The 24,037-nt window shown below is 51.2% G+C and overlaps 1 non-coding gene across 1 annotated transcript; it reads left to right on the plus strand.

Moving 5' to 3' along the window:
* Positions 1-469: 469 nt before the first annotated feature.
* On the plus strand, positions 470-541 carry TRNAC-ACA (transfer RNA cysteine (anticodon ACA)). Its single transcript has one exon. It is a non-coding gene; the product is annotated as a tRNA-Cys (tRNA).
* Positions 542-24,037: the final 23,496 nt, after the last annotated feature.

A 24,037-nucleotide genomic window follows, 5' to 3' on the forward strand; every position in this document is an offset into this window, starting at 1 on the left:
TTAAAAGGCCCAGGGTTTTCTCCACGCTCACCCCTTTCTGTGCTTGTCAGCGCGGGTGTTATTATTTTGATCGCTATTGTCAGGGTTTGGAAAACATCCCATTCCATAACTGCAGTTCTCACAGGTGTTTATTATCAGTGCACCCCCAAAGTCCTTGTACCACAGGTTTTCCATCCCCGAGAGCCCTATGTTTTATTCATCTCTGTTCTCAAATCCGTGTCAAACAGACATTTCCGGAGGATGAACGGTTACAGTATAGCCGAGGAAACTCTGAGCCGGGAGATGCAGCGGCTAGTCCCTGGCACTGGGGTCGTCACGGTGGCCCACGTCTGTGCTGGACTCGGGAGCGCCTCCTGCACTCATCAGCATCTCCTTAAAGTGACCACTAAAATGTCTCACGAGCTCAGCATGGGTCCCCTTGCAGAGCCCTCTGTCCAGCAGCCTCACGCTATTACAATGAAACCTTCCTTCCCTGCTGGCTCAGATGGTAAAGCATCTGCTTACAATGCAGGAGACCCAGGTTCGATCCCTGGATGGGGAAGATCATCTTGAGAAGGAAATGGCAACCCACTCCAGGACTATTGCCTGGAAAACCCCATGGACAGAGGAGCCTGGTGGGCTACAGTCCATGGGGTCACAAAGAGTCGGACATGACTGAGTGACTTCACTTTCACTTTCCTTGGGTTGGGCCGTAAGAACAGGCAGTGCAGGCGCCCAGCTCCATGTCTGCGGCTCCAGGACGAGGTGCCCCCCGCAGGGTCCCTTCCCAGGACTTGCCCTGATGGAGGGTGTGCGTTCCGAAAGCCTCCCTAAGGGGTGGACCCAGGGGACCAAGGCCGGGAACCAGGCTCTTCATTCCTCCTAGCACCTGCAGGCTCCCCTCTGAGACCATCTCCCTGAATCTCAAGAACCGCCCTTCCTTGGGTGTCTTGGAGGGGCAGTTCTCATAGAAATATGTTCTCCTGGCTTTTGTTTTCCTGAAAGCATCTCTTCCTTAAAAAAAATTCAACTTCAAGGTATAAATGCATGTAATAAAAGGCACTTGAATTAAGTGAACAGTTGAGAGAGTTGACTCTCGTGTAGCCACTCCCACACCCAGGATAAACGACCCCCCAAAGTCTCCCACGCCCCTGAGTTTGGTTTCTGGACCACAGCACACCCAGCCCTGGGAAAACCCTGATCTGCCTCCCCAGACTGGTTTGGTCAGCTCTAAGCCTTCACATAAAGGAGGTCACCCTTGTGTGTCTGGCTGCTGGTACTCCGCACACTGTCATCAGGGCATAAAATCAAATAAGGAAACTAATTAACACAACTGTGTTTCAATTAATTCACTCAGGCTCACTGAAGAGGGGAAAACTCACCCGAGAACATTTGAACAAGATGACTCGGCTGCGTAGCCTGACTATAAAGGCCGGAAAGAAGAGCCTGTGGACAGATGTTGACCTCTGGCTGGTGAGTTCATCTCTTAGTGGTGTGGTTGGCGCTTCTGAAATGCATTTCTAAAAAGATAGGACTGTGTGAACGGGAGAACACCTTGAGGGGATACGCTCAAGCTTCTCGGGTGGTGGAGGGGAATTACAAATGTGGGAGCAGGAGCTATGGTCCCCGTTTTGCCTCTGAGCTCGAGGTGAGGTGTGAATATCCACACGTGTTAGGGTCCACTTGCCAGAGCACAGAACCATCCTCACACTATTCTTACCAAGAAATGCAGAATGTGAGTGTAATTGTGGGAAAGCATCAGACAAACCCGCATTGAGCATTTTATAAAATAAGTTCCCATCCTCTTGAAGGATGTCAGAGCAGTGAATCGTAAAAGTGAGAGGCTCTGACCTAGATGAGGGGGAACCAGACAGCTGGATCTCGGCTCTCAGGCTGCACAAAGTGAAACAAGTGTGAACGGCATTGTGGGAACAACGGGAGAACATTGAATAAGGATTTTGGATTAGATAGTAACATCAGATTGATGCAAAATTTCCTAACTGAAAATTTTACTGTGGTTATATAACAGAATGAACTTGTTCTAAGGGAACGGACGCTAAAGTGTTTAGGAACACAGGAACACCATGTCTGAAAATATGTATGTGTGAGTGTGAGAGAGGTTTGAGTCATACACGATCATGGAGAGAGAAGGTGCACAAATGATGGAGAAAAGGAAATAGTTAGTGAGTTGGGGTAAAATGTAGATAGGGCTAACTTACGGTTCTTCCGCATTTTCTGTTTCTGAAATCATGTTCCCTACATGGTGTTATGTCATAGCCTTCCGGATCTCACTTCTGAAACTCAGCTTTCAGCCTTACTGTTCCTGTGAAGGTAGGGGTTCTTCTCCCTCTTTTTTCGTGTACTTGTAATTTGATTTTTCTAATTTATTTATTTTCAATTGAAGGATAATTGCTTTACAGAATTTTGTCGCTTTCTGTCAAGCCTCAACCTGAATCAGCCATAGGTATACATATGTCCCCTCTCTTGAGAAACTCCCTCCCATCTCCCTCTCTTCTCCCCCTTTTACTATTTTCCTTATTTTGCTCTCTGGGTCTTTCAGTCTCTGCTTTTGAATATGCTATCTAGGTTGGTCATAACTTTCGGGTATACATATGTCCCCTCCCTTGTGAAGCTCCCTCCCATCTCCCTGTCTTCTCCCCTTTTATTATTTTCCTTATTTTGCTCTCTGGGTCTTCCGGTCTCTGCTTTTCGGGAGCATGAGGATGGTTTGCCTGAGGAGGGTTTTCTTTGTGTCTGTCCTGCTCTGGACGTGGAGCATGCCTTAAATCCACGACATGACACTTTTAATTAGGTTTGGGCCTCTGTTACAGAGTGAACTGTGTTCCCCCAAATTCTTATGTCGAAGTCTTACCCCAAATGTGTGGGAAACAGCCCTTAAGGAGGTAAATCTATGCTTAAATGGGATCATAAATGTGGAGCCCTGATCCTATAGGACTGGTGCCCTTTTAAGAAAAGGAAGAGACACTAAAGATCTCTTTCTTCCCAAGTGCACAGAGGAGAAGCCACGTGAGGACACAGAAGGTGTGGTGTGCAAGCCCAGGAGAGCCAGCCCAGCTGGAGCCTCAACCGTGGACTTGCAACCTCCAGAGCCGTGAGAAGGCAACTCTGTTGTTTAAGTCATGCAATCTGATAATTTGTCATGGCAGCCTGGGCTGACGAATACAGCATCAGTTTTGGGAAACAAACAGCCAGAATTCTAAATATTGCCCCCATCTTATTCTCTCTCTGCTTCCCTTTGGAGACGCTAATGTACAGTATGTAAGTCTATGTACAAGCTAGCTAAGCAGCCAGGCTACAGTCCACAGGGTCTCAAAGAGTTGGAGATGACTAAAGCAACTTAGAATGTACACACAGCAATACAGCCGTTGCTTTGTAATAATGTTAAATGGAATATAATATATAAAATGCTGAATCACCATGTTGCACACCTGAAACTATTATAATATTATGTATCAACTATACTTCAATTAAAAAAAATTAAAGAAATGGTATGTAAGTTTCTTGGACACTAGAGTCTCATAGAAGTTTATCACTGAAATAAGGTTCTCATCTGCCTTGTGTGTGTGCTAAGTTGCTTCAGTCATGTCCAGCTCTTTGCAGTCCTATGAACTGTAGCCCACCAGGCTCCTCTGTCCAGGGGATTCTCCAGGCAAGAACACTGCAGCAGGTTACCATGCCCTCCTCCAGGGGGTTCCTCCCGACCCAGGGATTGAACCTGTGTCTCTTGCATCTCCTGCATTGGCAGGCAGGCTCTTTACCACCAGCCCCACCTCCTTCTCCTTAGAATGGAGTGATGAGCAGCGGCTTTCATTACTAGTATTTCTCTAGTGTTGGTAAACTGCATGAATTTTTGACTTGGAGATTTCTTTTAAAAAATTAAAACATAAAAATGTTTTGAGGGAAGTTTGGTATGTATCCTGCATAGTCAACTAAAGCTAGTCTGAGCCCAGGAGACTTGAAGTTCTATCCCGTGAGTCTAAGTATGTCTGAAAATGATAATCTGTGTTAAAGCATCCTCTACTTCAAAATCTATAAACTGCAAGTGACAGTGAGGAGAGCCATCCACGAGCAGCTCTCCCAGGGGATGTTTCTGCGCACAAGTCTCAGACCGACTCCCAGCTCTGGATGCTAAGGAAAGGGAGTCCGGCAACTCCCAAGAGGCCTGTCAGCCCTCGCCAGTTTCAGCATCTTCTGAAAGATGCTTTGATCTAATCTATGACAAGAAGGGCTGCCGGCTTGATGAATGAAAACAGACAAATACCAAGACAGCAGAGCGCCAGCAAACCACCAAGCAGGCCCGAGCGCCCCGGAGCCCGAGGCAGGCTCTGGCTGAGGCTGTGAATTCTGGCCATGCGGCCCTCATGCTGGAGGACGCGCAGCTGGACCTGGCGGACCCCTGACACTTCGGCCATGGCTGGTCTGTCAGGGTCCCGTATTGAACTCATTTCTGTTAAAAGGATTGGCATTTTAAAGAGTAAGCAAGTGATTGCTGATTAGCAAAGAAGAACCTATTAATTGTCTTACAAGAAGTATGACATTGGTATAAGAATGCAGTATTCAAGCTATTTTGGAGGTGCATGCAACATACAAATTTATTTGGAAATTCATGCAATGTATAAAAGGATATTTTAGATGTTTTTCAACTTAAATGTCAGAAACTGAGAATGTTATAACATTCTAGTTAGTGTCAAAGACAATTCTGAAATTGTTTCCTTGTCTGAGAGGGAATTCAGGGCTTCTCATCTGCATGCTACACTGGCAATGCTCTATTAAAGGCAGTTCTATGATTTCCGGGTCAAGGTTCGCTGGTCACCCTGCAGCCTTGCTGTGCAAACCCTGACCTGCCTGGCATCTAGCCTGGCACGTGGCCATGCCCTGGGAGCCAGTCTGGGCCTGGAGCCTCCTTGTCTGGCCTGGGAATTTCAGTCCTAGTCATTTGTGACCACTCCAGTGTCGTGCAGGGATGCCAGGGGTGGAGGCACAGGTGAAGTCCAGAAATGACTGGATGTCAGGTCTGACCTCTCCAGGGAGCATCCCCGTGATACGGATGGGCTCCACGGGCACTGATGCTGCCTCTCGGAGATGGAGAGAGAGGAGGAGGGCAGGTGGGAGCCGCAGAGCGCACATCCCCATGTGGCGGGCACAGCCTAGAGTGAGGAACAGGGGTCCTGAGTCATCTGTCCCCTCCCCCGCCTGGCTGTGCCCAAGCCTCAGCCTGTGGCCACGTCCAGGGACAGACAGTGTGAGTCTTGGCACACACACACTTGCCGCGGGCGTCCTCTCTTGGAGCGGGTGCGCTCCTGTTCACTCAGACTTCGGTGGAGGTTGAAGGGCAGTGGGCGAGCTGAACTCAGCGCAGACACCACGTGCAAAGCCGCCTTCTCCTCCGGTTCAGCTGAACGTCATCTGGAAACCAAGTCTGGACCGGATTGCACCTCCACCTCAGAAGCTCTGCTGATCCACTTCAGAGGCCGTTTAGCAAGGATCTGTTTCCCGAGGCTCACTAGTGGCCAGCGGCAGTTGTTCTACTTTATTTGCGAGGGCAGGGGCGAGAAATGAACACGTCCCAAACGAGAACTCTTACTAGAGAGCAAGCATGACTCATTAAAGACAGGACGTGGGTGGTTGGGCACAGTCACGCAGCTGCAGAGAAGTTCCTCACTGGGGCCTGGAGACTCGGAGATGCCAGGGACCAGCCGTGCCTGCAGGAGGCTGTGGTCTCTCAGGAGGTTCTTGTGGGGTGACTATGGCAATAACATGTCTTCGAAGTTAATTAAGCTGTCTTTACGCCAGTAACTTCCCAGCATTCCTGGTTTACTCATGCAAATGAACTCACTGGTTCAGGGCAGGATAGCCACCGTGCAGAACCAAATAGCTGTTCCTCAGGGTTAAAAGCATTTTTTTTTTAAATCAAGGCTGCAACAAAGCCCCCCACACAAGTATTTTTGATTTTTTAATTAATCAACTTTCTTTTTAGAAGAATTTTAGATTCACAGTGAAATAGAGTGGAAGGCTGAGTCCCCTACCCGCTGACTCACACAGGCACAGGCACCCCTAGGAGTACCAGCCCACCGTAACGGCAGGTTCACTAAGAAACCCGCTCGGACAGACACGTCCTGGTGCCCCAGGCCTGCAGTCCACACAGGCTTCGCTCTTGGTGGTGTGCACTCTGCGTTTGCACAAATGTGTGACAGCGTGTATCCACCTTCACTTTTGGTTTTCAGAAGCCACACTTGCTTTATTGACAGAGGAGGCTTTCTAGGAATTCCTGGGGCTGAGTCACCCAGAACTAGGCTGGTCTGACGCATAAGGAGTCAGGCATGGAAAGGGGCATCCTGGAGATTTCACCCCAGAGTGGGAAGGGCACGGGTGGAAGGGCACCTGTCCCAGCCCCGGGAGAGGGAAGCCTTCCAGGGCATGAGGGTGGGGAGAACGAGGATGGTGCAGTGGGCAGAGGAGCGGGTCCCCCAGAATGTCCCTTCCTACTCCCCCAAACCTGTGGCTGCACCACATACAGCAAAGGGGCTTCGCAAGTGGGATTAAGAATCTTCAAAAAGGCAGATTATCCCGGATTATCCAGATGAACCCCCAGGTAGTCACAAGGGTCCTTACACACGATGAACTTTCCCAGTTTCCGCACGTTAAGTGGTCACTGCCGATCACAGGAAGCCTCGCTGTCCTCCTGCTGGGCCAGCCGGGACCTGCTCTTACAGTCTGGAGTCACCTGGGTCACACTCCCTGTTTTTGCCCTCTCTCTATCCGGTTCATACTTCCTCAGAGAGTGTGTTACCAAAGAAAACGGAGCAGTTCTAAAGAGGACAGGGCCACCTGATGCGAAGAGGTGGCTCATTAGAAAAGACCCTGATGCTGGGAAAGACTAAAGGTGGGAGGAGAAGGGGACGACAGAGGATGAAGTAGTTGGATGGCATCACCGACTCAATGGACATGAGTTTGGGTAAACTCGGGGAGTTGGTGATGGACAAGGAGGCCTGGTGTGCTGCAGTTCATGGGGTTGCAAAGAGTCGGACACGACTGAGCGACTGAACTGAACTGAACTGTGGGGAGTAGACAGTAAGCCATGTACCTCCAGGGAGTTGATGCGAAGGCCCTCGGGTTGGGGTGTTCCAGGAATGTCAGGGGTGGTCTTTCTCACACACAGTTACAACCCTGGAGCCTTAAACAGCGCCTGACACAGTGCAGGTGGTGATAAACGTTTGTTGAAGGGATAAACAAATCTTAGACACTCAGGAAAACCTGTTGAATGAAATGAACGTGTGCTGCCTTCTAGATGTGGGAAATGGAATTATTAAGGGAATGGCTAGTCCTCGCCCAGAGGCCTCAGAGCTCTGAGGAAGCCACGGCACAGACACGGACAAGACTCCAGGGCAACGGAAGGCGGGCACCGAAGAAGGCGGGCACCACAGAAGCAAATCCACTTCCCAGGGGTCACCAGAGAAATGCCCAGCGTGTGTCTGATTGCTGAGAGTTGCCAGAGTCTCGAAATATCCCCAAAGTAAGTAAGTGTTAGTCGCCTAGTTGTGCCCGACTCTTTGTGATGCCATGGACTGCAGCCCACCAGGCTCTTCTGTCCATGAGATTTTCCAGGCAAGGATATTGGAGTGGGTTGCCATTGCAATTGGCAATTATTGTGAATAAGTGAAGATACGATCTTGTTTGTCTTTCTGCTAAAGAATCCAAAACCAGAGTGTGCTCCCTGAGTGGACCTAGGAAATGAAGGTCATTAGCAATCGGGGCTCCAGAAAGAGTCCGAGCGAGGGGAGCAGTCAGCCTGTGCCCAGCATCCTTGCCTGGTCATCACTGACCTGCCAAGAAATGGAGTTCTGCCTGCCTGTTGGAAACACAGGATTCGGGGAAGTAATTTCAGCGGTATTTACAGGCAGCCGCGATCTGATCTACTGCCATCCATCATCTCAGAAATAGCTTCATGCCGTTTAAGGACGGACTGGAAATTGACATGGAAGCTTCATTTTTTCCTCCAAAATATTTGGTCCAGTGGACTCTCTTCCCTTCCAATTCTGTCACCACATCTCAGGATCAGAAGGTTATTTCAAGTTCATAACTAGAATCCTTCTAGTGTAATATTTTCCTCCAAATTTTTGCCCAGAGAGTCTTTTTTTTTTTTTTACTTTTAAATTTTATTTTGTTTTTAAACTTTACATAATTGTATTAGTTTTGCCAAATATCAAAATGAATCCGCCACAGGCATACATGTGTTCCCCATCCTGAACCCTCCTCCCTCCTCCTTCCCCACACCATCCCTCTGAGTCGTCCCAGTGCACCAGCCCCAAGCATCCAGTATCGTGCATCGAACCTGGACTGGCAACTCATTTCTTACATGATATTCTACATGTTTCAATGTCACTCTCCCAAATCTTCCCACCCTCTCCCTCTCCCACAGAGTCCATAAGACTGTTCTATACATCAGTGTCTCTTTTGCTGTCTCGTATACTAGGTTATTGTTACCATCTTTCTAAATTCCATATATACGCGTTAGTATACTGTATTTATGTTTTTCCTTCTGGCTTACTTCACTCTGTATAATAGGCTCCAGTTTCATCCACCTCATTAGAACTGATTCAAATGTATTCTTTTTAATGGCTGAGTAATACTCCATTGTGTATATGTACCATAGCTTTCTTATCCATTCATCTGCTGATGGACATTTAGGTTGCTTCCATGTCCTGGCTATTATAAACAGTGCTGCGATGAACATTGGGGTACACGTGTCTCTTTCCCTTCTGGTTTCCTCAGTGTGTATGCCCAGCAGTGGGATTGCTGGATCATAAGGCAGTTCTATTTCCAGTTTTTTAAGGAATCTCCACACTGTTCTCCATAGTGGCTGTACTAGTTTGCATTCCTACCAACAGTGTAAGAGGGTTCCCTTTTCTCCACACCCTCTCCAGCATTTATTATTTGTAGACTTTTGGATCGCAGCCATTCTGACTGGTGTGAAATGGTACCTCATAGTGGTTTTGATTTGCATTTCTCTGATAATGAGTGATGTTGAGCATCTTTTCATGTGTTTGTTAGCCATCTGTATGTCTTCTTTGGAGAAATGTCTATTTAGTTCTTTGGCCCATTTTTTGATTGGGTCGTTTATTTTTCTGGAGTTGAGCTGTAGGAGTTGCTTGTATATTTTTGAGATTAGTTGTTTGTCAGTTGCTTCATTTGCTATTATTTTCTCCCATTCTGAAGGCTGTCTTTTCACCTTGCTAATAGTTTCCTTTGATGTGCAGAAGCTTTTAAGGTTAATTAGGTCCCATTTGTTTATTTTTGCTTTTATTTCCAATATCCTGGGAGGTGGGTCATAGAGGATCCTGCTGTGATGTATGTCAGAGAGTGTTTTGCCTATGTTCTCCTCTAGGAGTTTTATAGTTTCTGGTCTTACGTTTAGATCTTTAATCCATTTTGAGTTTATTTTTGTGTATGGTGTTAGAAAGTGGTCTAGTTTCATTCTTTTACAAGTGGTTGACCAGATTTCCCAGCACCACTTGTTAAAGAGATTGTCTTTAATCCATTGTATATTCTTGCCTCCTTTGTCAAAGATAAGGTGTCCACCTGTGCGTGGATTTATCTTGCCCAGAGAGTCTTAAATATACTGTTTAATAAAAGCCTAAAGTAACAAAGTTTTGCAAATTTATTTGCAAAGGTCATAGGTGAAACACTCAGAAAAAAAGGAAGTGAGAGGAAAGCATTAAAACACTCCCCATCTCCAGGCTGAGGCAAAGAGTCTCCCTCCCAGGGAATTCTGCTTGCCTGCCAGGCGGGTTTGGGGATGGAGTCACACCCCAGGGCATGTCTGCCACACTGGGGCACCCAGGGCCTCAGTCTCAGCTTTTGGTGGAAAAGCGGTCCTGTCCCCGGGCCGGGAGGTTCTGAGAAGAGCAGCAGACAAGACTGGCAGACCCAGCTGCCTCCAGACACCCATGCTCATGTCCAGGGGGGCGTCCTGACAGATCACCGCAAACCGAACCTCTTCTCTCGCAGGCTGGAGGCCTGGCCTCTGACCTCGCGGTGGTGGTGGGGCTGCGCTCTCCCCTGGGGTCTCCAGAGGGGGTCCTTCCTCCCTTTCTGGCTCCAGGGGGGCCCAGATGTGTCCTGGCTGTGACCATATCACCTGATCTCCACCTGCATCTTCACAGGGCCTCCTCCTCCGCCTCTGTGTCTCTCACGTAGATGCTGTCACTGGCCTGCGTTGCTGTTTAGTCGTTAAACTGTGCCTGACTCTTGGTGACCCTACGGACGGCAGCACACCAGGCCTCCCTGTCCTTTACCATCTCCTGTAGCTTACTCAGATTCGTGTCCATTGACTCAGTGATGCCATCCAACCATCTCATCCTCTGTTGTCCCCTTCTCCTCCTGCCCTCAATCTTTCCCAGCATCAGGGTCTTTTCCAGTGAGTCAGCTCTTCACATCAGGTGGCCAAAGGATTGGAGTTTCAGCTTCAACATTAGTCTTTCCAATGAATATTCAGGACTGATCTCCTTTAGGATGGACTGGTTGGATCTCCTTGCAGTTCAAGGGACTCTCAAGAGTTTTCTCCAACACCACAGTTCAAAAGTATTAATTCTTCAGCGCTCAGCTTTCTTTATGGTCCAACTCTCACATCCATACATGACTACTGGAAAAACCATGACCTTTCTCACCGGCCTTAGGGCCACCTTCAAGGAGTATGATCTCCTCTGGAGATTCATAGCTACTTTTGTCTTCAAAGACCCTTTCTCTGAATACGGTCACTTTCACAGTTTCTGGGCATTAGAATGTGGGCTCGTCTTTGGGGGCCACCGTTCATGGGACTGCGCCAGGATCCCACACTTAAAGACTGTGGTGACCGTGCTCCCGGGGGTGCCTGCCAGCTTGAAAGAGCAGCACTGGCCCACCCTCCGGGGCCGCTGGAGGGAGGCACCCAAGCTCCAGGTCACGGTCACAGATGGACAGCGGGGAGGATTTGGGGGTGGACCTCCCATGACGCTGCGGAAGTCCATGTGGGAGCCAAGGGGCATCATGGATGAGCCTCTCAGCCTCTTGTCCCTCGGAGAGAAAACGGAGGCATATTCTCCAGCAGGGGGGGCTCTCTGCGGCCCTCGGAGCCCATCCGGCCTGTTTTAAATAGAGTTTCACTGGCACAGTCACGCCCTTCCTTCAGGCGTGGCTGCTTGCACGCTAGAAGGGAGCTGAGGGGTCACCAGCAACACCCTGCAGCCCGCCAGCCGAAAGTGAGCATGCTCTGGCCACTCACAGGAAATGTTCCCAGGCTCTGACCTCTGACCCATGAACTATGAACCACAACTTCTGGGGTTCAGCAGGCGTGCTCCTATAGTACCTGCCCCCGCTGTGCCTGCTCTGTTCTCCTGTCTCCCTCCCTGGGATTCCTCCCCATCTACCTTCCCCTCCCCCCCAGGACCCCTCCCCGTGTACCTGCAGCCATGTACACCTGCCCTGGGGCCACTTCCTGGGAACTGGAGGGTGGACCCTGAAGAGTGAAGATGTCACAGGTCCTCACAGGGGAAAGCTGGTGCTGGGGGCCCTAAGGAGTGGCCTCCAGGCAGGGGCAGTGCGCGCATGAGTGGGTGGGCTGTCCGGAGGGCCGCTGGAGTGGAGAGTGAAGAGGAGGCCTTGGGCGGGCCACAGCCCAGGGCACCTTGAGTCCCAGGGGGTTTCTGGGGACCAGGCTCAGGCGGGAAGCAGTGAGGCGCCACGTCTGGGGTGTGGTCAGAGTGCGGGGGCCCCGCGGGCCCATCTGTGCCCACAGTCCAAGCTGGCCATGCCTGGCCCTGTCCCTGCTTCTCCCAGAGGGACGCTAGTGGTGACCCCTCACCACACATATTCTGTTACCTCTGAGCAAAAGTCACGGATACAGAGGGCTTCCACGAGCTCGGAGTGTGCGTCACCCTCCCTCACTGGGTGTGCCTTTAAAGTGCCCCGAGGACACAGAACCTCTGCTGTCGTCTGTGTGTCCAGGACCTGGGTCCCCAGGAATGCCCCAGGCAGCAGGCGGCCGTCTTCCCCGTGGGTGTGAGCACAGGTTGGCCTCGGCCTGACCTGCATCCAGGTGAGAGCGTGAGCAGCTGCAGCTCAGACTCCATCCCGTGACCCAGGAGCCCTGAAGGGCCGCCCCCCCAGTGAGGAGGGAGTTCAGCTGTGTGCCTGATGCAGACAAAACTGACCATACAGCCTCGAGACGGGGAGCCCGGGGTTTACGGGATTACCAATTTCCTTGCCGCGCAAATCCAATCCTTTTGCAGGGCCATTTGCAAAGCCGTTGTTAAAGCAGCCTTTCCATGGGTGAAATTTGAATTTTCCATCTGTTCAGGTGCAGCAGGAGCCAGAATGCTGGTGTCCAGGGGGCCGGCACAGGATGCTGTTTCCATAGCGACCCCTCCAGGGCCAGCAGACTGAGGCCAGCACGGCTCAAAAGCCAAAGTCACAACACGACGAGAGTTTACTTTTGGTTATAAAAGCAACAATTGGATAGGGGAGAACAATCTTAGAATGCCAGGCCGAGAATCCCTACATTCTGAAGGAGTGGAGTTGCTGCACTCCGCACACCCAGAGTCTCTAGGGGTCATCCTGTGTGGATGGCTGTCCCCGGGTGGTCCCCAGCCCCAGTGGGATGCCAGCCTGGGGCTCAGATACAGGCAGGCAGGGCCGTGCATGTGGGCTCATGGCTTCTGGTCAGCTCAAGGGAGGGGACGGGAGAAAGGGGTCCTTTTTATGTTCATTTCAAAGGATTGTTGGCTTTTCTTTCAAATCCTCTGAAGACTGTGCTTCTAGACTTGGAGGTATCCATGTCGAAGGATCAGCGTGTCTTGATTTTTTTCTCAGCTAATCATTATTCCACGTTTCACATGTAACTGGGGACCCTCTGCTTCTAAACTTTGCTCTTGACTTGTTCTGCACAGAGGTGGGTTTCTCTGAAGCTTCAGATCAGCCTATGGAGTGCAGACCCTGGGGAGCTAAGCAGAGCTCTGCAGAAGATCCCACAGCTGTCAGGGAACAGCTGTCTGGAAGCAGCGTGCAATCGGCACCAAGGTCAAGACCTCAAACCAGGGGTTCCGTCTCCTCCGTTCGGGCTCCTTTGATGCTGCTGTGTCCATCCTTAGAAGAGCCGCCTGTTAGTCAAGTCCTGCTTCCTCATCTCCCATTAGGAGATAAATGCTGAAAGATTAGCTTCCAAATACAGTCAAAGGGATCCGTATCCTTGTCACGTTCATGAAGAACACCCTGCTTAATTTGAAAAAGAAGCCGTATTCTTTGTCCTGCACCCAGACCACTCTGTCACCTAGGGCAGTCGGGGGAAAAGGAAGTGAGTGTGTGTGGGTGTGGGTGTGTGTGTTTGCGTGCGCACACGTGCATTTGCTTAGGGGCCACTCTGGTTGGTCTGCAGGGTTATATTACACTGTCCTCTACTAGGAATGCCTAGAACCTGATCAGAACAAGGTTTTCTTTTAGTGTTGCTGCTGCTGCTGCTAAGTCACTTCAGTCGTGTCCGACTCTGTGCGACCCCATAGACGGCAGCCCACCAGGCTCCCCCGTCCTTGAGATTCTCCAGGCAAGAACACTGGAGTGGGTTGCCATTTCCTTCTCCAATGCATGAAAGTGAAAAGTGAAAGTGAGGTCGCTCAGTCGTGTCCTACTCTTAGTGACCCCATGGACTGCAGCCTACCAGGCTCCTCCAACCATGGGATTTTCCAGGCAAGAGTACTGGAGTGGGTGCCATCGCCTTCTCCGTCTTTTAGTGTCAGGATGCCTAAACTAGGAACCACCTTACCTCTAAGAGGTGACAAGTCTGTCCTACCTGGGGCTCCCCAGTGGTTCAGAGGTAAAGAAGCTGCCTGCAGTGCAGGAGATGCAGAAGACCCGGATCCCTGGGTCAGAAGATCCCTTGGAGGAAGACATGGCAACCCACTCCAGTGTTCTCGCCTGGAGAATCCCATGGACAGAGGAGCCTGGAGGGCTATAGTCCATGGGACCGCAAAGAGACAGACAGGACTAAAGTGACGGAGCACACACCACACACACACGCTGTCCCGCATGAGTGTTACTCCCAGGTTCAGTGGGTTGCATGTGCTCAGTTTGGACAAGGAGTAGAATCTTTGAACACAGGGAGGGTCAAATGGGGGAGGGGATTGTGCTTTCCCCACCATTCCGCACTGTCCACGTTATGAGGTCAGCCGAGCAGCTCACGCACCAGTGGGTAACTGCGCTGCCTGAGTTGTCTGGAGCTGTTCTGCATGGGGCAATGGTCTCCTCCCAGCTTATTCATTCATTCAAGCATCTACCTGTGTCTGATGGAGTCTTGGGTACTTGATGAGTGTTGTAGTTAACAGCTGCTGTTTCAAATGCAGTGTGGCCCGTGGCATGTTGACCTTCATGGCGTTCCCTGATCCCCTGGATTCGCTCATTGCCCCAAGTCCCAGGGTGGAGGTTGGCCTGCAACCACAGTTCCCAAAGGCGCCAAAAAAGTCATCGATGTTCCCTTTGTCCCCTCCTCTTGTTCTCAGGGCAGAGTGAGGGCCACACGCCTAACAAGCCCAAGCTTAGACAGCAGTGCTAGACAGCAGTGCTGCAGGCCTCATCGCTGGGCTCTGCAGCCCCCGCCTCCGGGCCTGGCTGCTGCCTGCTTGAGTCACTGAAGAGCCGCCCCGTCACTGGGCTTGGAGGGCAGGGGGCGCCTCCCGCCTCCGGGCCTGGCTGCTGCCTGCTCGGAGTCACTGAAGACGTGTCTACCAGACCTGGCGTCTTTCACTGGGCTTGATGCCTTGCTGCTGGTGGGTGACGGCAATCAGAACCAAATGCTGACAGTAGCTTCAGGAGGCTCTCTGCTGCTGCCGCTGCCAAGTCGCTCCAGTCGTGTCCGACTCCGTGCGACCCCACAGACGGCAGCCCACCAGGCTGCTCTGTCCCTGGGATTCTCCAGGCAAGAACACTGGAGTGGGTTGCCCTTCCCTTCTCCGTTAGGAGGTTCTTTAGAAACTTTTATTTGATAAGCTGTGTTCTTTAGCAACTGGAAGATAATTAAGAGACAATTACTAAAACAAAAGGAAACCCTGAGAACCCAGGGACCAAACCACGGTGACGCCCAAAGACTCAGCCAACACCTGTGCGGCAGGAGCATGGCGTCTTATTGTTATTTTCTTTTTACGGCTGTGCCACGCGTGTGGGGTCTCAGTTCCCTGACTAGGGATTGGGCCCGTGCTCCCTGCAGTAGAATCGTGGCGTCCTGGCCACTGGACCACCAGAGAATCCCAAGATTCCACCTCCAGGAACTCCAGTGTACCAGTGCGGACCACGTGGTTGGGTGTTTCTCGGGAAAGAGGCATCATAAGCAGAACCACATCAGTCGGGGAAGGCACTCCTTCGAGCTGCCAGCACGTTCTCTGTCCTGGGATCCTTCCTCCCCGTGGAGAAGCCTGGCTTTCTTGGGAGAGGCCTGCAGTGCTGACGCCACAGTGGCGAGTCAAATGCTCTGGTCGGTTTACTCACCTGGGTGCCGATGACCACAGCACACCTGGTCCCCTCGGGCCGCCACCCCCGGGCACAGCACCGCTGCACCCCAGCTTCTCCGCCAGGCTCCAGGGGCAGCTGGGAACATCCGTGGTCGAGCACTTGGCCGGCTTCCGCGCCCAGGTCACTGCGGCCTCAGAGCAGCATGGAGTACTCTCAGGGGTAGGGAGGCCCCCCACCATGCTCTGCTTTCTCTCTGGGGCTTTCTCAAGGGGCACAAAGTCCCACAGGCCGTCTGGGTGGATGGGGGCTCAGGGCTGGTTTGTTGCGGTTGCAGGAGGAGAGGGGGCCACGGCTTCACTGGGTAGTGCAGCTCCACTGAAGACCGAAGGGACATTCCGCAGCGGGGGACAGACACTTCAGAGTAGGAGGCGGCTTTCTCGATCCTAGGGCAGCTAGTCCACCCTCAGGCTCCAGAGGCAGATCAGAACCAGGCAGGTCGGCCTGGCACAGCCGAGCCAGGAGCCCCGTGAGACTGAGGCACTGCTCTAGGGCCATGCCCATGTTCAACTCCAGGCAGCAGAGCGTTAAACACATGCCAGTTCTCCTGGGTTGGGGGCCGGGGCGACGGCAAGGGTCGCAGCTGAATCCCGGCTGGGCGACTGTCCCATTCCTTGGGGGCTTGCAGGGGGCCTACCGGTCCTTCTCCGGCCCCCCGGGACTCCATGATGGGGGCCTGATGCCAGCAGGCCCGCCCGTGGTCTGACCGCACAGCCAGCCAGTCACCCACGCGTCTGCGAGCATCTCGTCTCTGAGGATCTCACGGGCACCTGGTGCTCTGACGACTTCAGAAGTGCGGTTGCTCCAAAACAAACCTGAGTGTGTGGTGCAGTCAGCAAGACAGAGGCCAAGTAATGCATCCCTTGAAAATAAACTCCAAGGCGACAGTGCCGCCTGCACAGGTGTCGAGCAGGGGCCGCAGGGAGCCTGGGTCATGAGCGTGTGTGGGTGTGCAGTGTGAGGTGCCTGTGCGCGTGGAGGGGTGTGTGTGTGACTGGTGTATGTGAAGGTGTGTGGGGAAGGTGTGTGGGGAAGGTGTGTGAGTGTGCACACAGCTGCGTCGTGGGGCACGCTTGTACGAAGTGTGAGCAGGGAGGGAAAGAGCCATGGAAGCCAGACTCCCCTTTGGAATCGACACGGGCCTGAGGGCGCAGATGAGCTGGAGCAGCCGCCGGGAGGACTGGTGACCTGGAGGCCGGGGTCTGAGGGGAGGGGGCTGGGGGAGCGGAGTGGCTGCAGGCCAGGTACACAGCGTGGGGGCGGTCAGGGCTGGGGACAGCACCCAGCAGGGTCCCCCCCGGCCCACTTCAGAGCCCAGCTCTGCTCCCTGCAGTCCTGCTGGGGAGACCCTTCGCTTCGGTGGGACTGCATCTGGGACCGCATGTGGGACCAGAGGGAATCCTCATGAAAGGAAACAGGCCGCACCCATGAACCCCAACTTTGTACAAATGGCTCAAGTGTCCCATTCACAAGAGGTTTCGATTTTTTGCATTTCTGTATTTCTCTTTCTTTCACGTTTCCTATTTTTCTTTTTTCTTTCTGTGTCTGCTATAATGCGTCATGATGAATGATCTTGCAGCCTCTATTTTGTGCAATTGCCCTATTATTCTTAGGCGAGATCAGTAGAATTAGAATTGTTGGGTTAAAGGCTGTGGACATTTAAATATGTAATACCCATTTGTCAAATATTCACAAGACATTTGAAACAATTTACATAGCTGCTAGCAAGGTGTAAGAATTTCCGCATAAACCTTCCAAATACAAACAATATCATGTTCGTAATTATTGCCAATTTGATAAGAAAACCATTTCCTCGTGGTTTGAATTTTTATTTCTTTGATTTTTGATGAGGCTGAGACTTGATGGTATACATTTTCATTTTATTAGATTTTTTTGATTTCCTTATGTAATGACTTAGAGCAATTTTAGCAACTTAGAGCAATGACTCATTTTAAAAACAATATGTGCGTGCTAAGTCACTTCAGTTGTGTCCAACTCTTTGCAACCCCATGGACTGTAGCCTGCCAGGCTCCTCTGTCCATGAGATTCTCTAAGCAAGAAGACTGGGGTGGGTTTCCATCCCCTGCTCCAGGGGATCTTCCCAACCCAAGGATCAAACCTGCATCTCTTGCATCTTCTGCATTGGCAGGCAGGTTCTTTACCACTTGGGAAGCCTCAAGACAGTGTAAGCCATGCTTAAGGGTCAGGGCTCAGGATCAACAGAACTGGCCAGGATCTCAGTGGCACTAAGAGCTGAGACAAGTTGGGCAAGACCCTGCTGTCTGCAGTCTTGGTCTCTGATGGAATCACGTCAGATGAAACGTGGTAACACGGAGAAGCACCACCACAGAGTCAAGTGCACACCAAGTACTAAATAAGTAGCACTGTTTATTGCTGGGATGTTTATAAAAGTATACCATGGATCAGAGGAATGCAGAAAGCTTAGGCATGAAGCATGAAGACTTTTCAAAAGTAGGTTATACTTATAGCATCCAGATCACAAGATTAAACCTTGCCCATGTCCAGAAGACCTGGTCACACCCGTTCTGGTCACTCCAGTCGTCCCCTCGTCCCCAGTAACCACCATCCAGGTCATCACAATTCATTTTACACGATGTCAGGTTTTATGCAAAAGGGATCACAGGCCGTCCTGCTCTCTTGCTGCTACAGCAAGGGTGACCACCTGAGACAGCCGTGCTGGCAGGTCAAGCCTAGGTTCTCTCATGCCAGGGCCACTGACCCCAGCTTCCCAACATCTCAGCCCAGGCACGTGGGCAGAGAAGCTGTGTCGTAACTGGTCGCCTGCCCCAGCTGCTCCGGCCTCAGCCATTCAACCCGCAGCAGCCTTAGATACCTTCCCGGGGAGACAAGCCATTGTCACTCTGCTTGTCTTGAATCCCGACCCGCTGATTTGTGAGCATGTGCAGTGGCTGCTGTTTTGCCTGCTAAGTTTGCTGGGTTTTGTTAGGCAGCAGCAGGGCACCGAGGGCAGGGCTCCAAAGGGGAAGGCGGAAGCTGCCAGTCCGTCTGGGCTGGCCCCGGAAGTCACCGCTGCAGATTCCACTTTTGGGGGAAGCAGTCAGCAGTTCACGGGGACTCTGCGGGAGGGGCAGTGACCCCCCGCCTGCTGCTGGGTGAGTGTCAGGGACTGCGTGGCCACCACTCACAGCCTGTCTGCTTTAAATCTGGCTTCCTTCGTTGGACACTATGTGTGCGGGTCTGTCCATCAAAGTGGGGTGAAACTGAGAGAGTTAGTCGCTCATTCGAGTTCTGCTCTTTACAGCCCCACGGACTGCAGCCCGCCAGGCTCCTCTGTCCGTGGGATTCTCCAGGCAAGAATACTGGAGTGGGTGGCCATGCCCTCCTCCAGGGGATCTGCCCGACCCAGGGATCGAGCCCGGGTCTCCTGCGTTGCAGGCAGATCCCAGGCTGGGAGGGCACTTGTCACCCTCTCTAGATGTCGGGTCTCCCGTTACCTGTCTGCAGCGCAGTTTTTCAGCCCTTCTGCCAGCTGATGTTTGGGGTGTTTCTGGTCTGAGGGTGTGTGGGGAGGGCTGTGTGACCACGCATGTCTTGGGGGAACAAATACACACAACTCTGTCCCCTGAATACCTAAGAGGAGACTCGCAGGGTGCCCCTGGCGTAGGCAACACCAGACTGCTGTGCAAAGCTGAGACAGTGGCCCGGACTTGATGAGACCCCCAGAGGCTCAGAGACCCCCTGACTCCTTACCCGCAGCCTCCTCCCGGGGTGCTTGCTGTCCCAGTGCGGTTCTAATTTGCATCTCCTGATGAGTATAAGCTTTGAACAGTTTTTCACGCTCAATGCCAGTTTTGTTTTATCAGTGTCAATTTGGATAATCAGATTTTGTAATGTACCTGGCCCAGTTTTTAATTGCTCGACCCATATTTTTCTTCCTGACTTGTAGGAGCCGTTGCTTCATTGTAACCATGAGGTGCTTTTCATATCATGTGAACGTAACCATCTCCCACTACACTACAGCCTGATCTTCCAGTTTCTTTTAATTAATTTATTTTAATTGGAGGCTAATTACTTTACAAGATTTTCCATTTTCTTAGTGGAGGTTTTTGACAGTGAAAAGTTTTATTTCAGTGTAGTCTAAATGTATCAGGGTTCTCCTTGAGAGGAAATGTCTATTGTTTCATTTTAAGAAATCTTTGCCTACTAAATACCCTTGAAGATTTTCCCAATGTTATCTTCCAAAAGCTTTACTGTCTTATCTTTCACAGTTAGATTTCAGGTCTACTTGGGGCCTATGATTGTTTTTCTGAGGATGGTATGAAGTAGGGGAATTGGAGATATTCTTGGATCCACCGTTACTATTGAAAATGACCAGCCCTTTTTCGGTCTTCTCTGCAGTTTCACCTTTGTTATAAGTCAACTTAGTGAGTAAGCTGACATCTGTATCTGGGTCCTGTCAGCATTTCTGTCTGCAGAAATGTCTGACCACGTGTCTACACCACACAGTCTTCATAACTCTCGCTTTGTGATAGACCTTAATATCCGGATGACTCTATTGGTAAAGAACCTGCCCGCCAATGCAGGAGACACAGGAGACATGGGCTTGATCCCTGGCTCAGGAAGATCCCCTGGAGAAGGAAATGCCACCACACTCCAGTATTCTTGCCTGGAAAAGTCTATGGACAGAGAAGCCTGGCAGGCTGCAGCCCTTGGGTCCCAAAGACTCAGACACAGCTAAACACACACAGCATTCGGCAATGCAAATGCCTCAGATCTTTAAACCGCATTTACTTTCCTCACAGCCCATCCGTAACTCCTTGCATTTCCATGTCAACTTTAGAATCAAATAGTTAATTCACACAAAAAGGCCCTGCTGGTGTTTGCAGCGAGCCGCATTTTTAGTTGGACTGTGCTGTGTGTCTGGTTATGTGAAGTCTGGGGGCTCAAATGGCAAAGAGGCAGCGTGCAGAGCTTTTCTGGTGGCTCAGATGGTAAAGAGTCCACCGGCAACTCCAGAGACCCGGGCTCGACTCCTGGGTCAGGAAGATCCGCTGGAGAAAGACACAGCACCCACTCCAGTACTCTTGCCCGGGAACTCACATGGACAGAGGAGCCTGGTGGGTTACAGGCCATGGGGTCACAAAGAGTCGGACACGACTGAGCGACTCACACTTTTCACTCGAGGAGCAATTCAGGGCCAGACCCCTCACTCCTATTCTGTGCCATTTTCTTTAATACCTCCTGGCTTACGGCGTATTTGAATACAGTTTGAAAAAAGACAAGCGATTTCATTGGTAACTTTGTACACGTACGCAACCCTGTCTGTGGTGTATGAGTGTGTGTGTGTGTATACTTGTGTATGCATACACATAGGTGTGTGTGTTTCCCCCAGTTTGGGGAAGGGGGTAATTTTCCATCCAAAGACTATCATCTTTGGTTATTAGCTTTTATTGATGATTTTCAAGAAGTAGTTTCCTTGGCAACCAACAATTTTCATGTTTTCTAAACATAAATCCAGACGTAGTGAAAGTAATCGAGACTCTTTCTGCAGAAGGCATTATGTTTTAAATAATGAATGCCTTCTATCTGCAGAGTCGTGCTGAGCAAGACTGGCGATGCTTTAATGGAAGTCTTGTTGTCCATCTTAGAACTTCCCTTCTGGTGAGGAGACACACAGACACACACGCACACACAACCCACACACAAATACACGCACACGTGTGTGCTCTCATGTTTACACGCTCAGGTCACCCACATCACGCATGCACACTCCAGACACACACACTCAGGCAGGCACAGCTCCAGTATAAAGAGAATCGGGGTGTGGCGGGGCCTCCTGAGGGTGGCAGGAAGGCGAGCTTGCCAGCCTTGGAGCCAGAAGACTATTGGGATGAAGAGCTTAGGGTTCTTTGCCGAGTGAGGGGTCAGTACTTAGGGTCAGTCCCACTCGGGATCTGAGGGGCCTCTTCACCCTGCTGGGGGCAGGAGGCCTGAGCTGGAGACCCCACAGCTGGCCCCTCCTCTCTGAGGATTCCTCACGGGGGCCAGGAGTGTGCGGACTCCTTGGCCCCAGCTGTCCCGCCTTATGAGGAATAACTCCCCGGGGGCCACGCAGAACTCAGCTCAGTTGGAGACTGCTCGCAAAAACATTTGCTCATCTGGGAAGCATGTTGGGTGCCCAGAAACAGCACATGAATTAGGAATATAATAAAAATGGGGTTTTCAAACAATGATGCAATTTCACCACCAGGTGAAACTTCTGAAACCCGCCTCCCCACCCCTGAGCATCCTCTGCACCCCCACCTCCCACTCAGCCAGGGTGGGGCTCTGACCCACAGGTTCTACCAGCCAGTCCCCTGAGTGGACAGATCTGTGTGATCCTGGAGGCAGCCAACCAGGGGGAGGCTAGGCGTTACCAAGAGTAGGTCTGGCACCCATGCCAGCCATGTTTGCGGGAACAAGCCCAGAATCGCGCTCTCCCCTTGGCGGTGGCTCTCCTGCCACCAGCCCTGTCCCCAGCCTCCATCATTCCTCCCCTCCGCCCCTCGCCCCCGCCTCAGGTGAGCAGACACGTCTGATCTATGGCGGCTGCTCTCCATACTGGGCACTCGCTGCCAGCCTCCCATCAGTCTATCCCACTCCTGCACAGGGGCTGGCATGGCCCTTGCTCAGAAATGCTGATGCCTCCTGGGATGATCACCCTCCTGGCTCCCAGAACTGGGTCTCAGGAGGGCTGCCCGTGGACCCACTGCTGTGCAAAGTGCCCGGGTGAGTGGTGTCTGGCTCCGGTCAAGTGTGATCACAGCAGGAGGGCCATTTCAGGGCCTGGCTGTGCCCTGGGCCTGGCTGGGGGGCCTGGTTCACCTCAGGTGCCTCCGTGGGGGGCTCAGGAGAGGCAGGGTCTTCCACACCAGCACAGTCAGGGGTCAGCCGCGGGCTCTGCAGGTTCCAGGGTGGAAAGTCTCAATGGCATAGACAGCTGATTTCCATCCTGATGCTTGTGTGAGCATCACTCATGAGAAACATGGGGTCACACCTGCCCCTGTTAGCACTGAGCTTCAGGGCTCCCAGCTGCCCCACCCCTCAGTGGCTCACCTGCAACGCAGGCTTCTATTCACCAGGGAGCTTCTGGGAGCCACAGCTTGCCTCTAGGCATGCAGGCCCTGTGCGCTCACAACACCCTTCCTCCCAGGAGGGGCTCCTACCCTCCCCGCCACTGCACTGAGGGGGATGATGGCTAGATGCTGAGCGATGATGCGAAGGGAGCGCTCAGTAACCTCAAGCCATTGCTACCGGGTCAGCAACATTCTGACGCCTGTGCATCCTCAGACTTGAGCAAGGAGGTCAGGTTAGCCTCCAGCAGGGCTCCTGACCCCTCCATCCACGGACCACCAGCTCCACGGGCTCCAACAAGAACTTCCTGGGCTCCAAGATGTAGTTTGTGGTCCCAGAGGTGACACGCTGCGGCAGCACTCCAACTGCCTCCAGAAACCGCCCAGGTGACTAAGAAGCCAGTCTCCAAAACAAAGGACGGAGGTGCTCCAGGTGCGAGGAAAGCTCTGGAGGGACAGAGGTGCTCCAGGTGCGAGGAAAGCTCTGCAGGGACAGAGGTGCTCCAGGTGCGAGGAAAGCTCTGGAGGGGCCCTGGGAAGCAGGCGGACCTGCAAGAGCAGGTGCTCTGATCAAGCTCCAGGGAGGGGTTTTGATGATAAATGCTGGAAGACTTCAGACGAGGAGCTTACTGACTTTGATTCACACTTCCTTTTGCTTTTATAACCTTCCCCTTCTCTAAACAATAAGCAATGAACTGATGGTATCATTTACATGCAAATTAATGTGAAAAACAGTGTCTAGAACTTTTCACTTTTGCTATTTAAAGTTTTTTCGAGTAAATTGAGACTGATGACTCAAGTTACTTCAGTTGATTTCTTAGAAAACATGGGCTTAAAAAGAAAAGTAAAGGGAGGTTGTTTTCTACCTACCGGCAATTGAGATGAGACATTTCAAATGTAAAGATAAATATTAAAATATAACTAATTATCATTTATGAGAAGTAATTAAGACAAATGTAGCTATTGAAGACTTAAACATAAACAGAGTTTATGCAAAAGTTGGGAAACACTGAATAATATTGCATATTTTATCAGAGCCCACTTGAGTGAAATTGATTAAATATGCCCTTGAAATTAACTATCGATCATCTTTAAATTGCTGGATGCAACCCAATTTATTTCCCTAAGGACTCGGACTAAATTTCATAACTTCAGCAATTTCTGAAATCCCTTTATTTATTATTTTACTGATAATGCAGTGTACTAATGTCAGCATAAAACTACGAAGCACGGAAACTATTCACAGACTTATTTAAGTGAAAGTCAGCTTTTGTGCACTGGTCAGAACACTTGTGGTCCCAGAAAATGCTGAGGCAGGAAGGCATGAACCTGTCCCTTCACTTGGTCTGGAGATCGGCTGAGTCGCCAGTGTGTTTCTCCTGCCTCTTTTTGAGAAGAGATCACCACTACCATGA

Source organism: Bos mutus, chromosome 26 (assembly GCF_027580195.1).
Source record: "Bos mutus isolate GX-2022 chromosome 26, NWIPB_WYAK_1.1, whole genome shotgun sequence".
NCBI classification, from domain to species: domain Eukaryota; kingdom Metazoa; phylum Chordata; class Mammalia; order Artiodactyla; family Bovidae; genus Bos; species Bos mutus.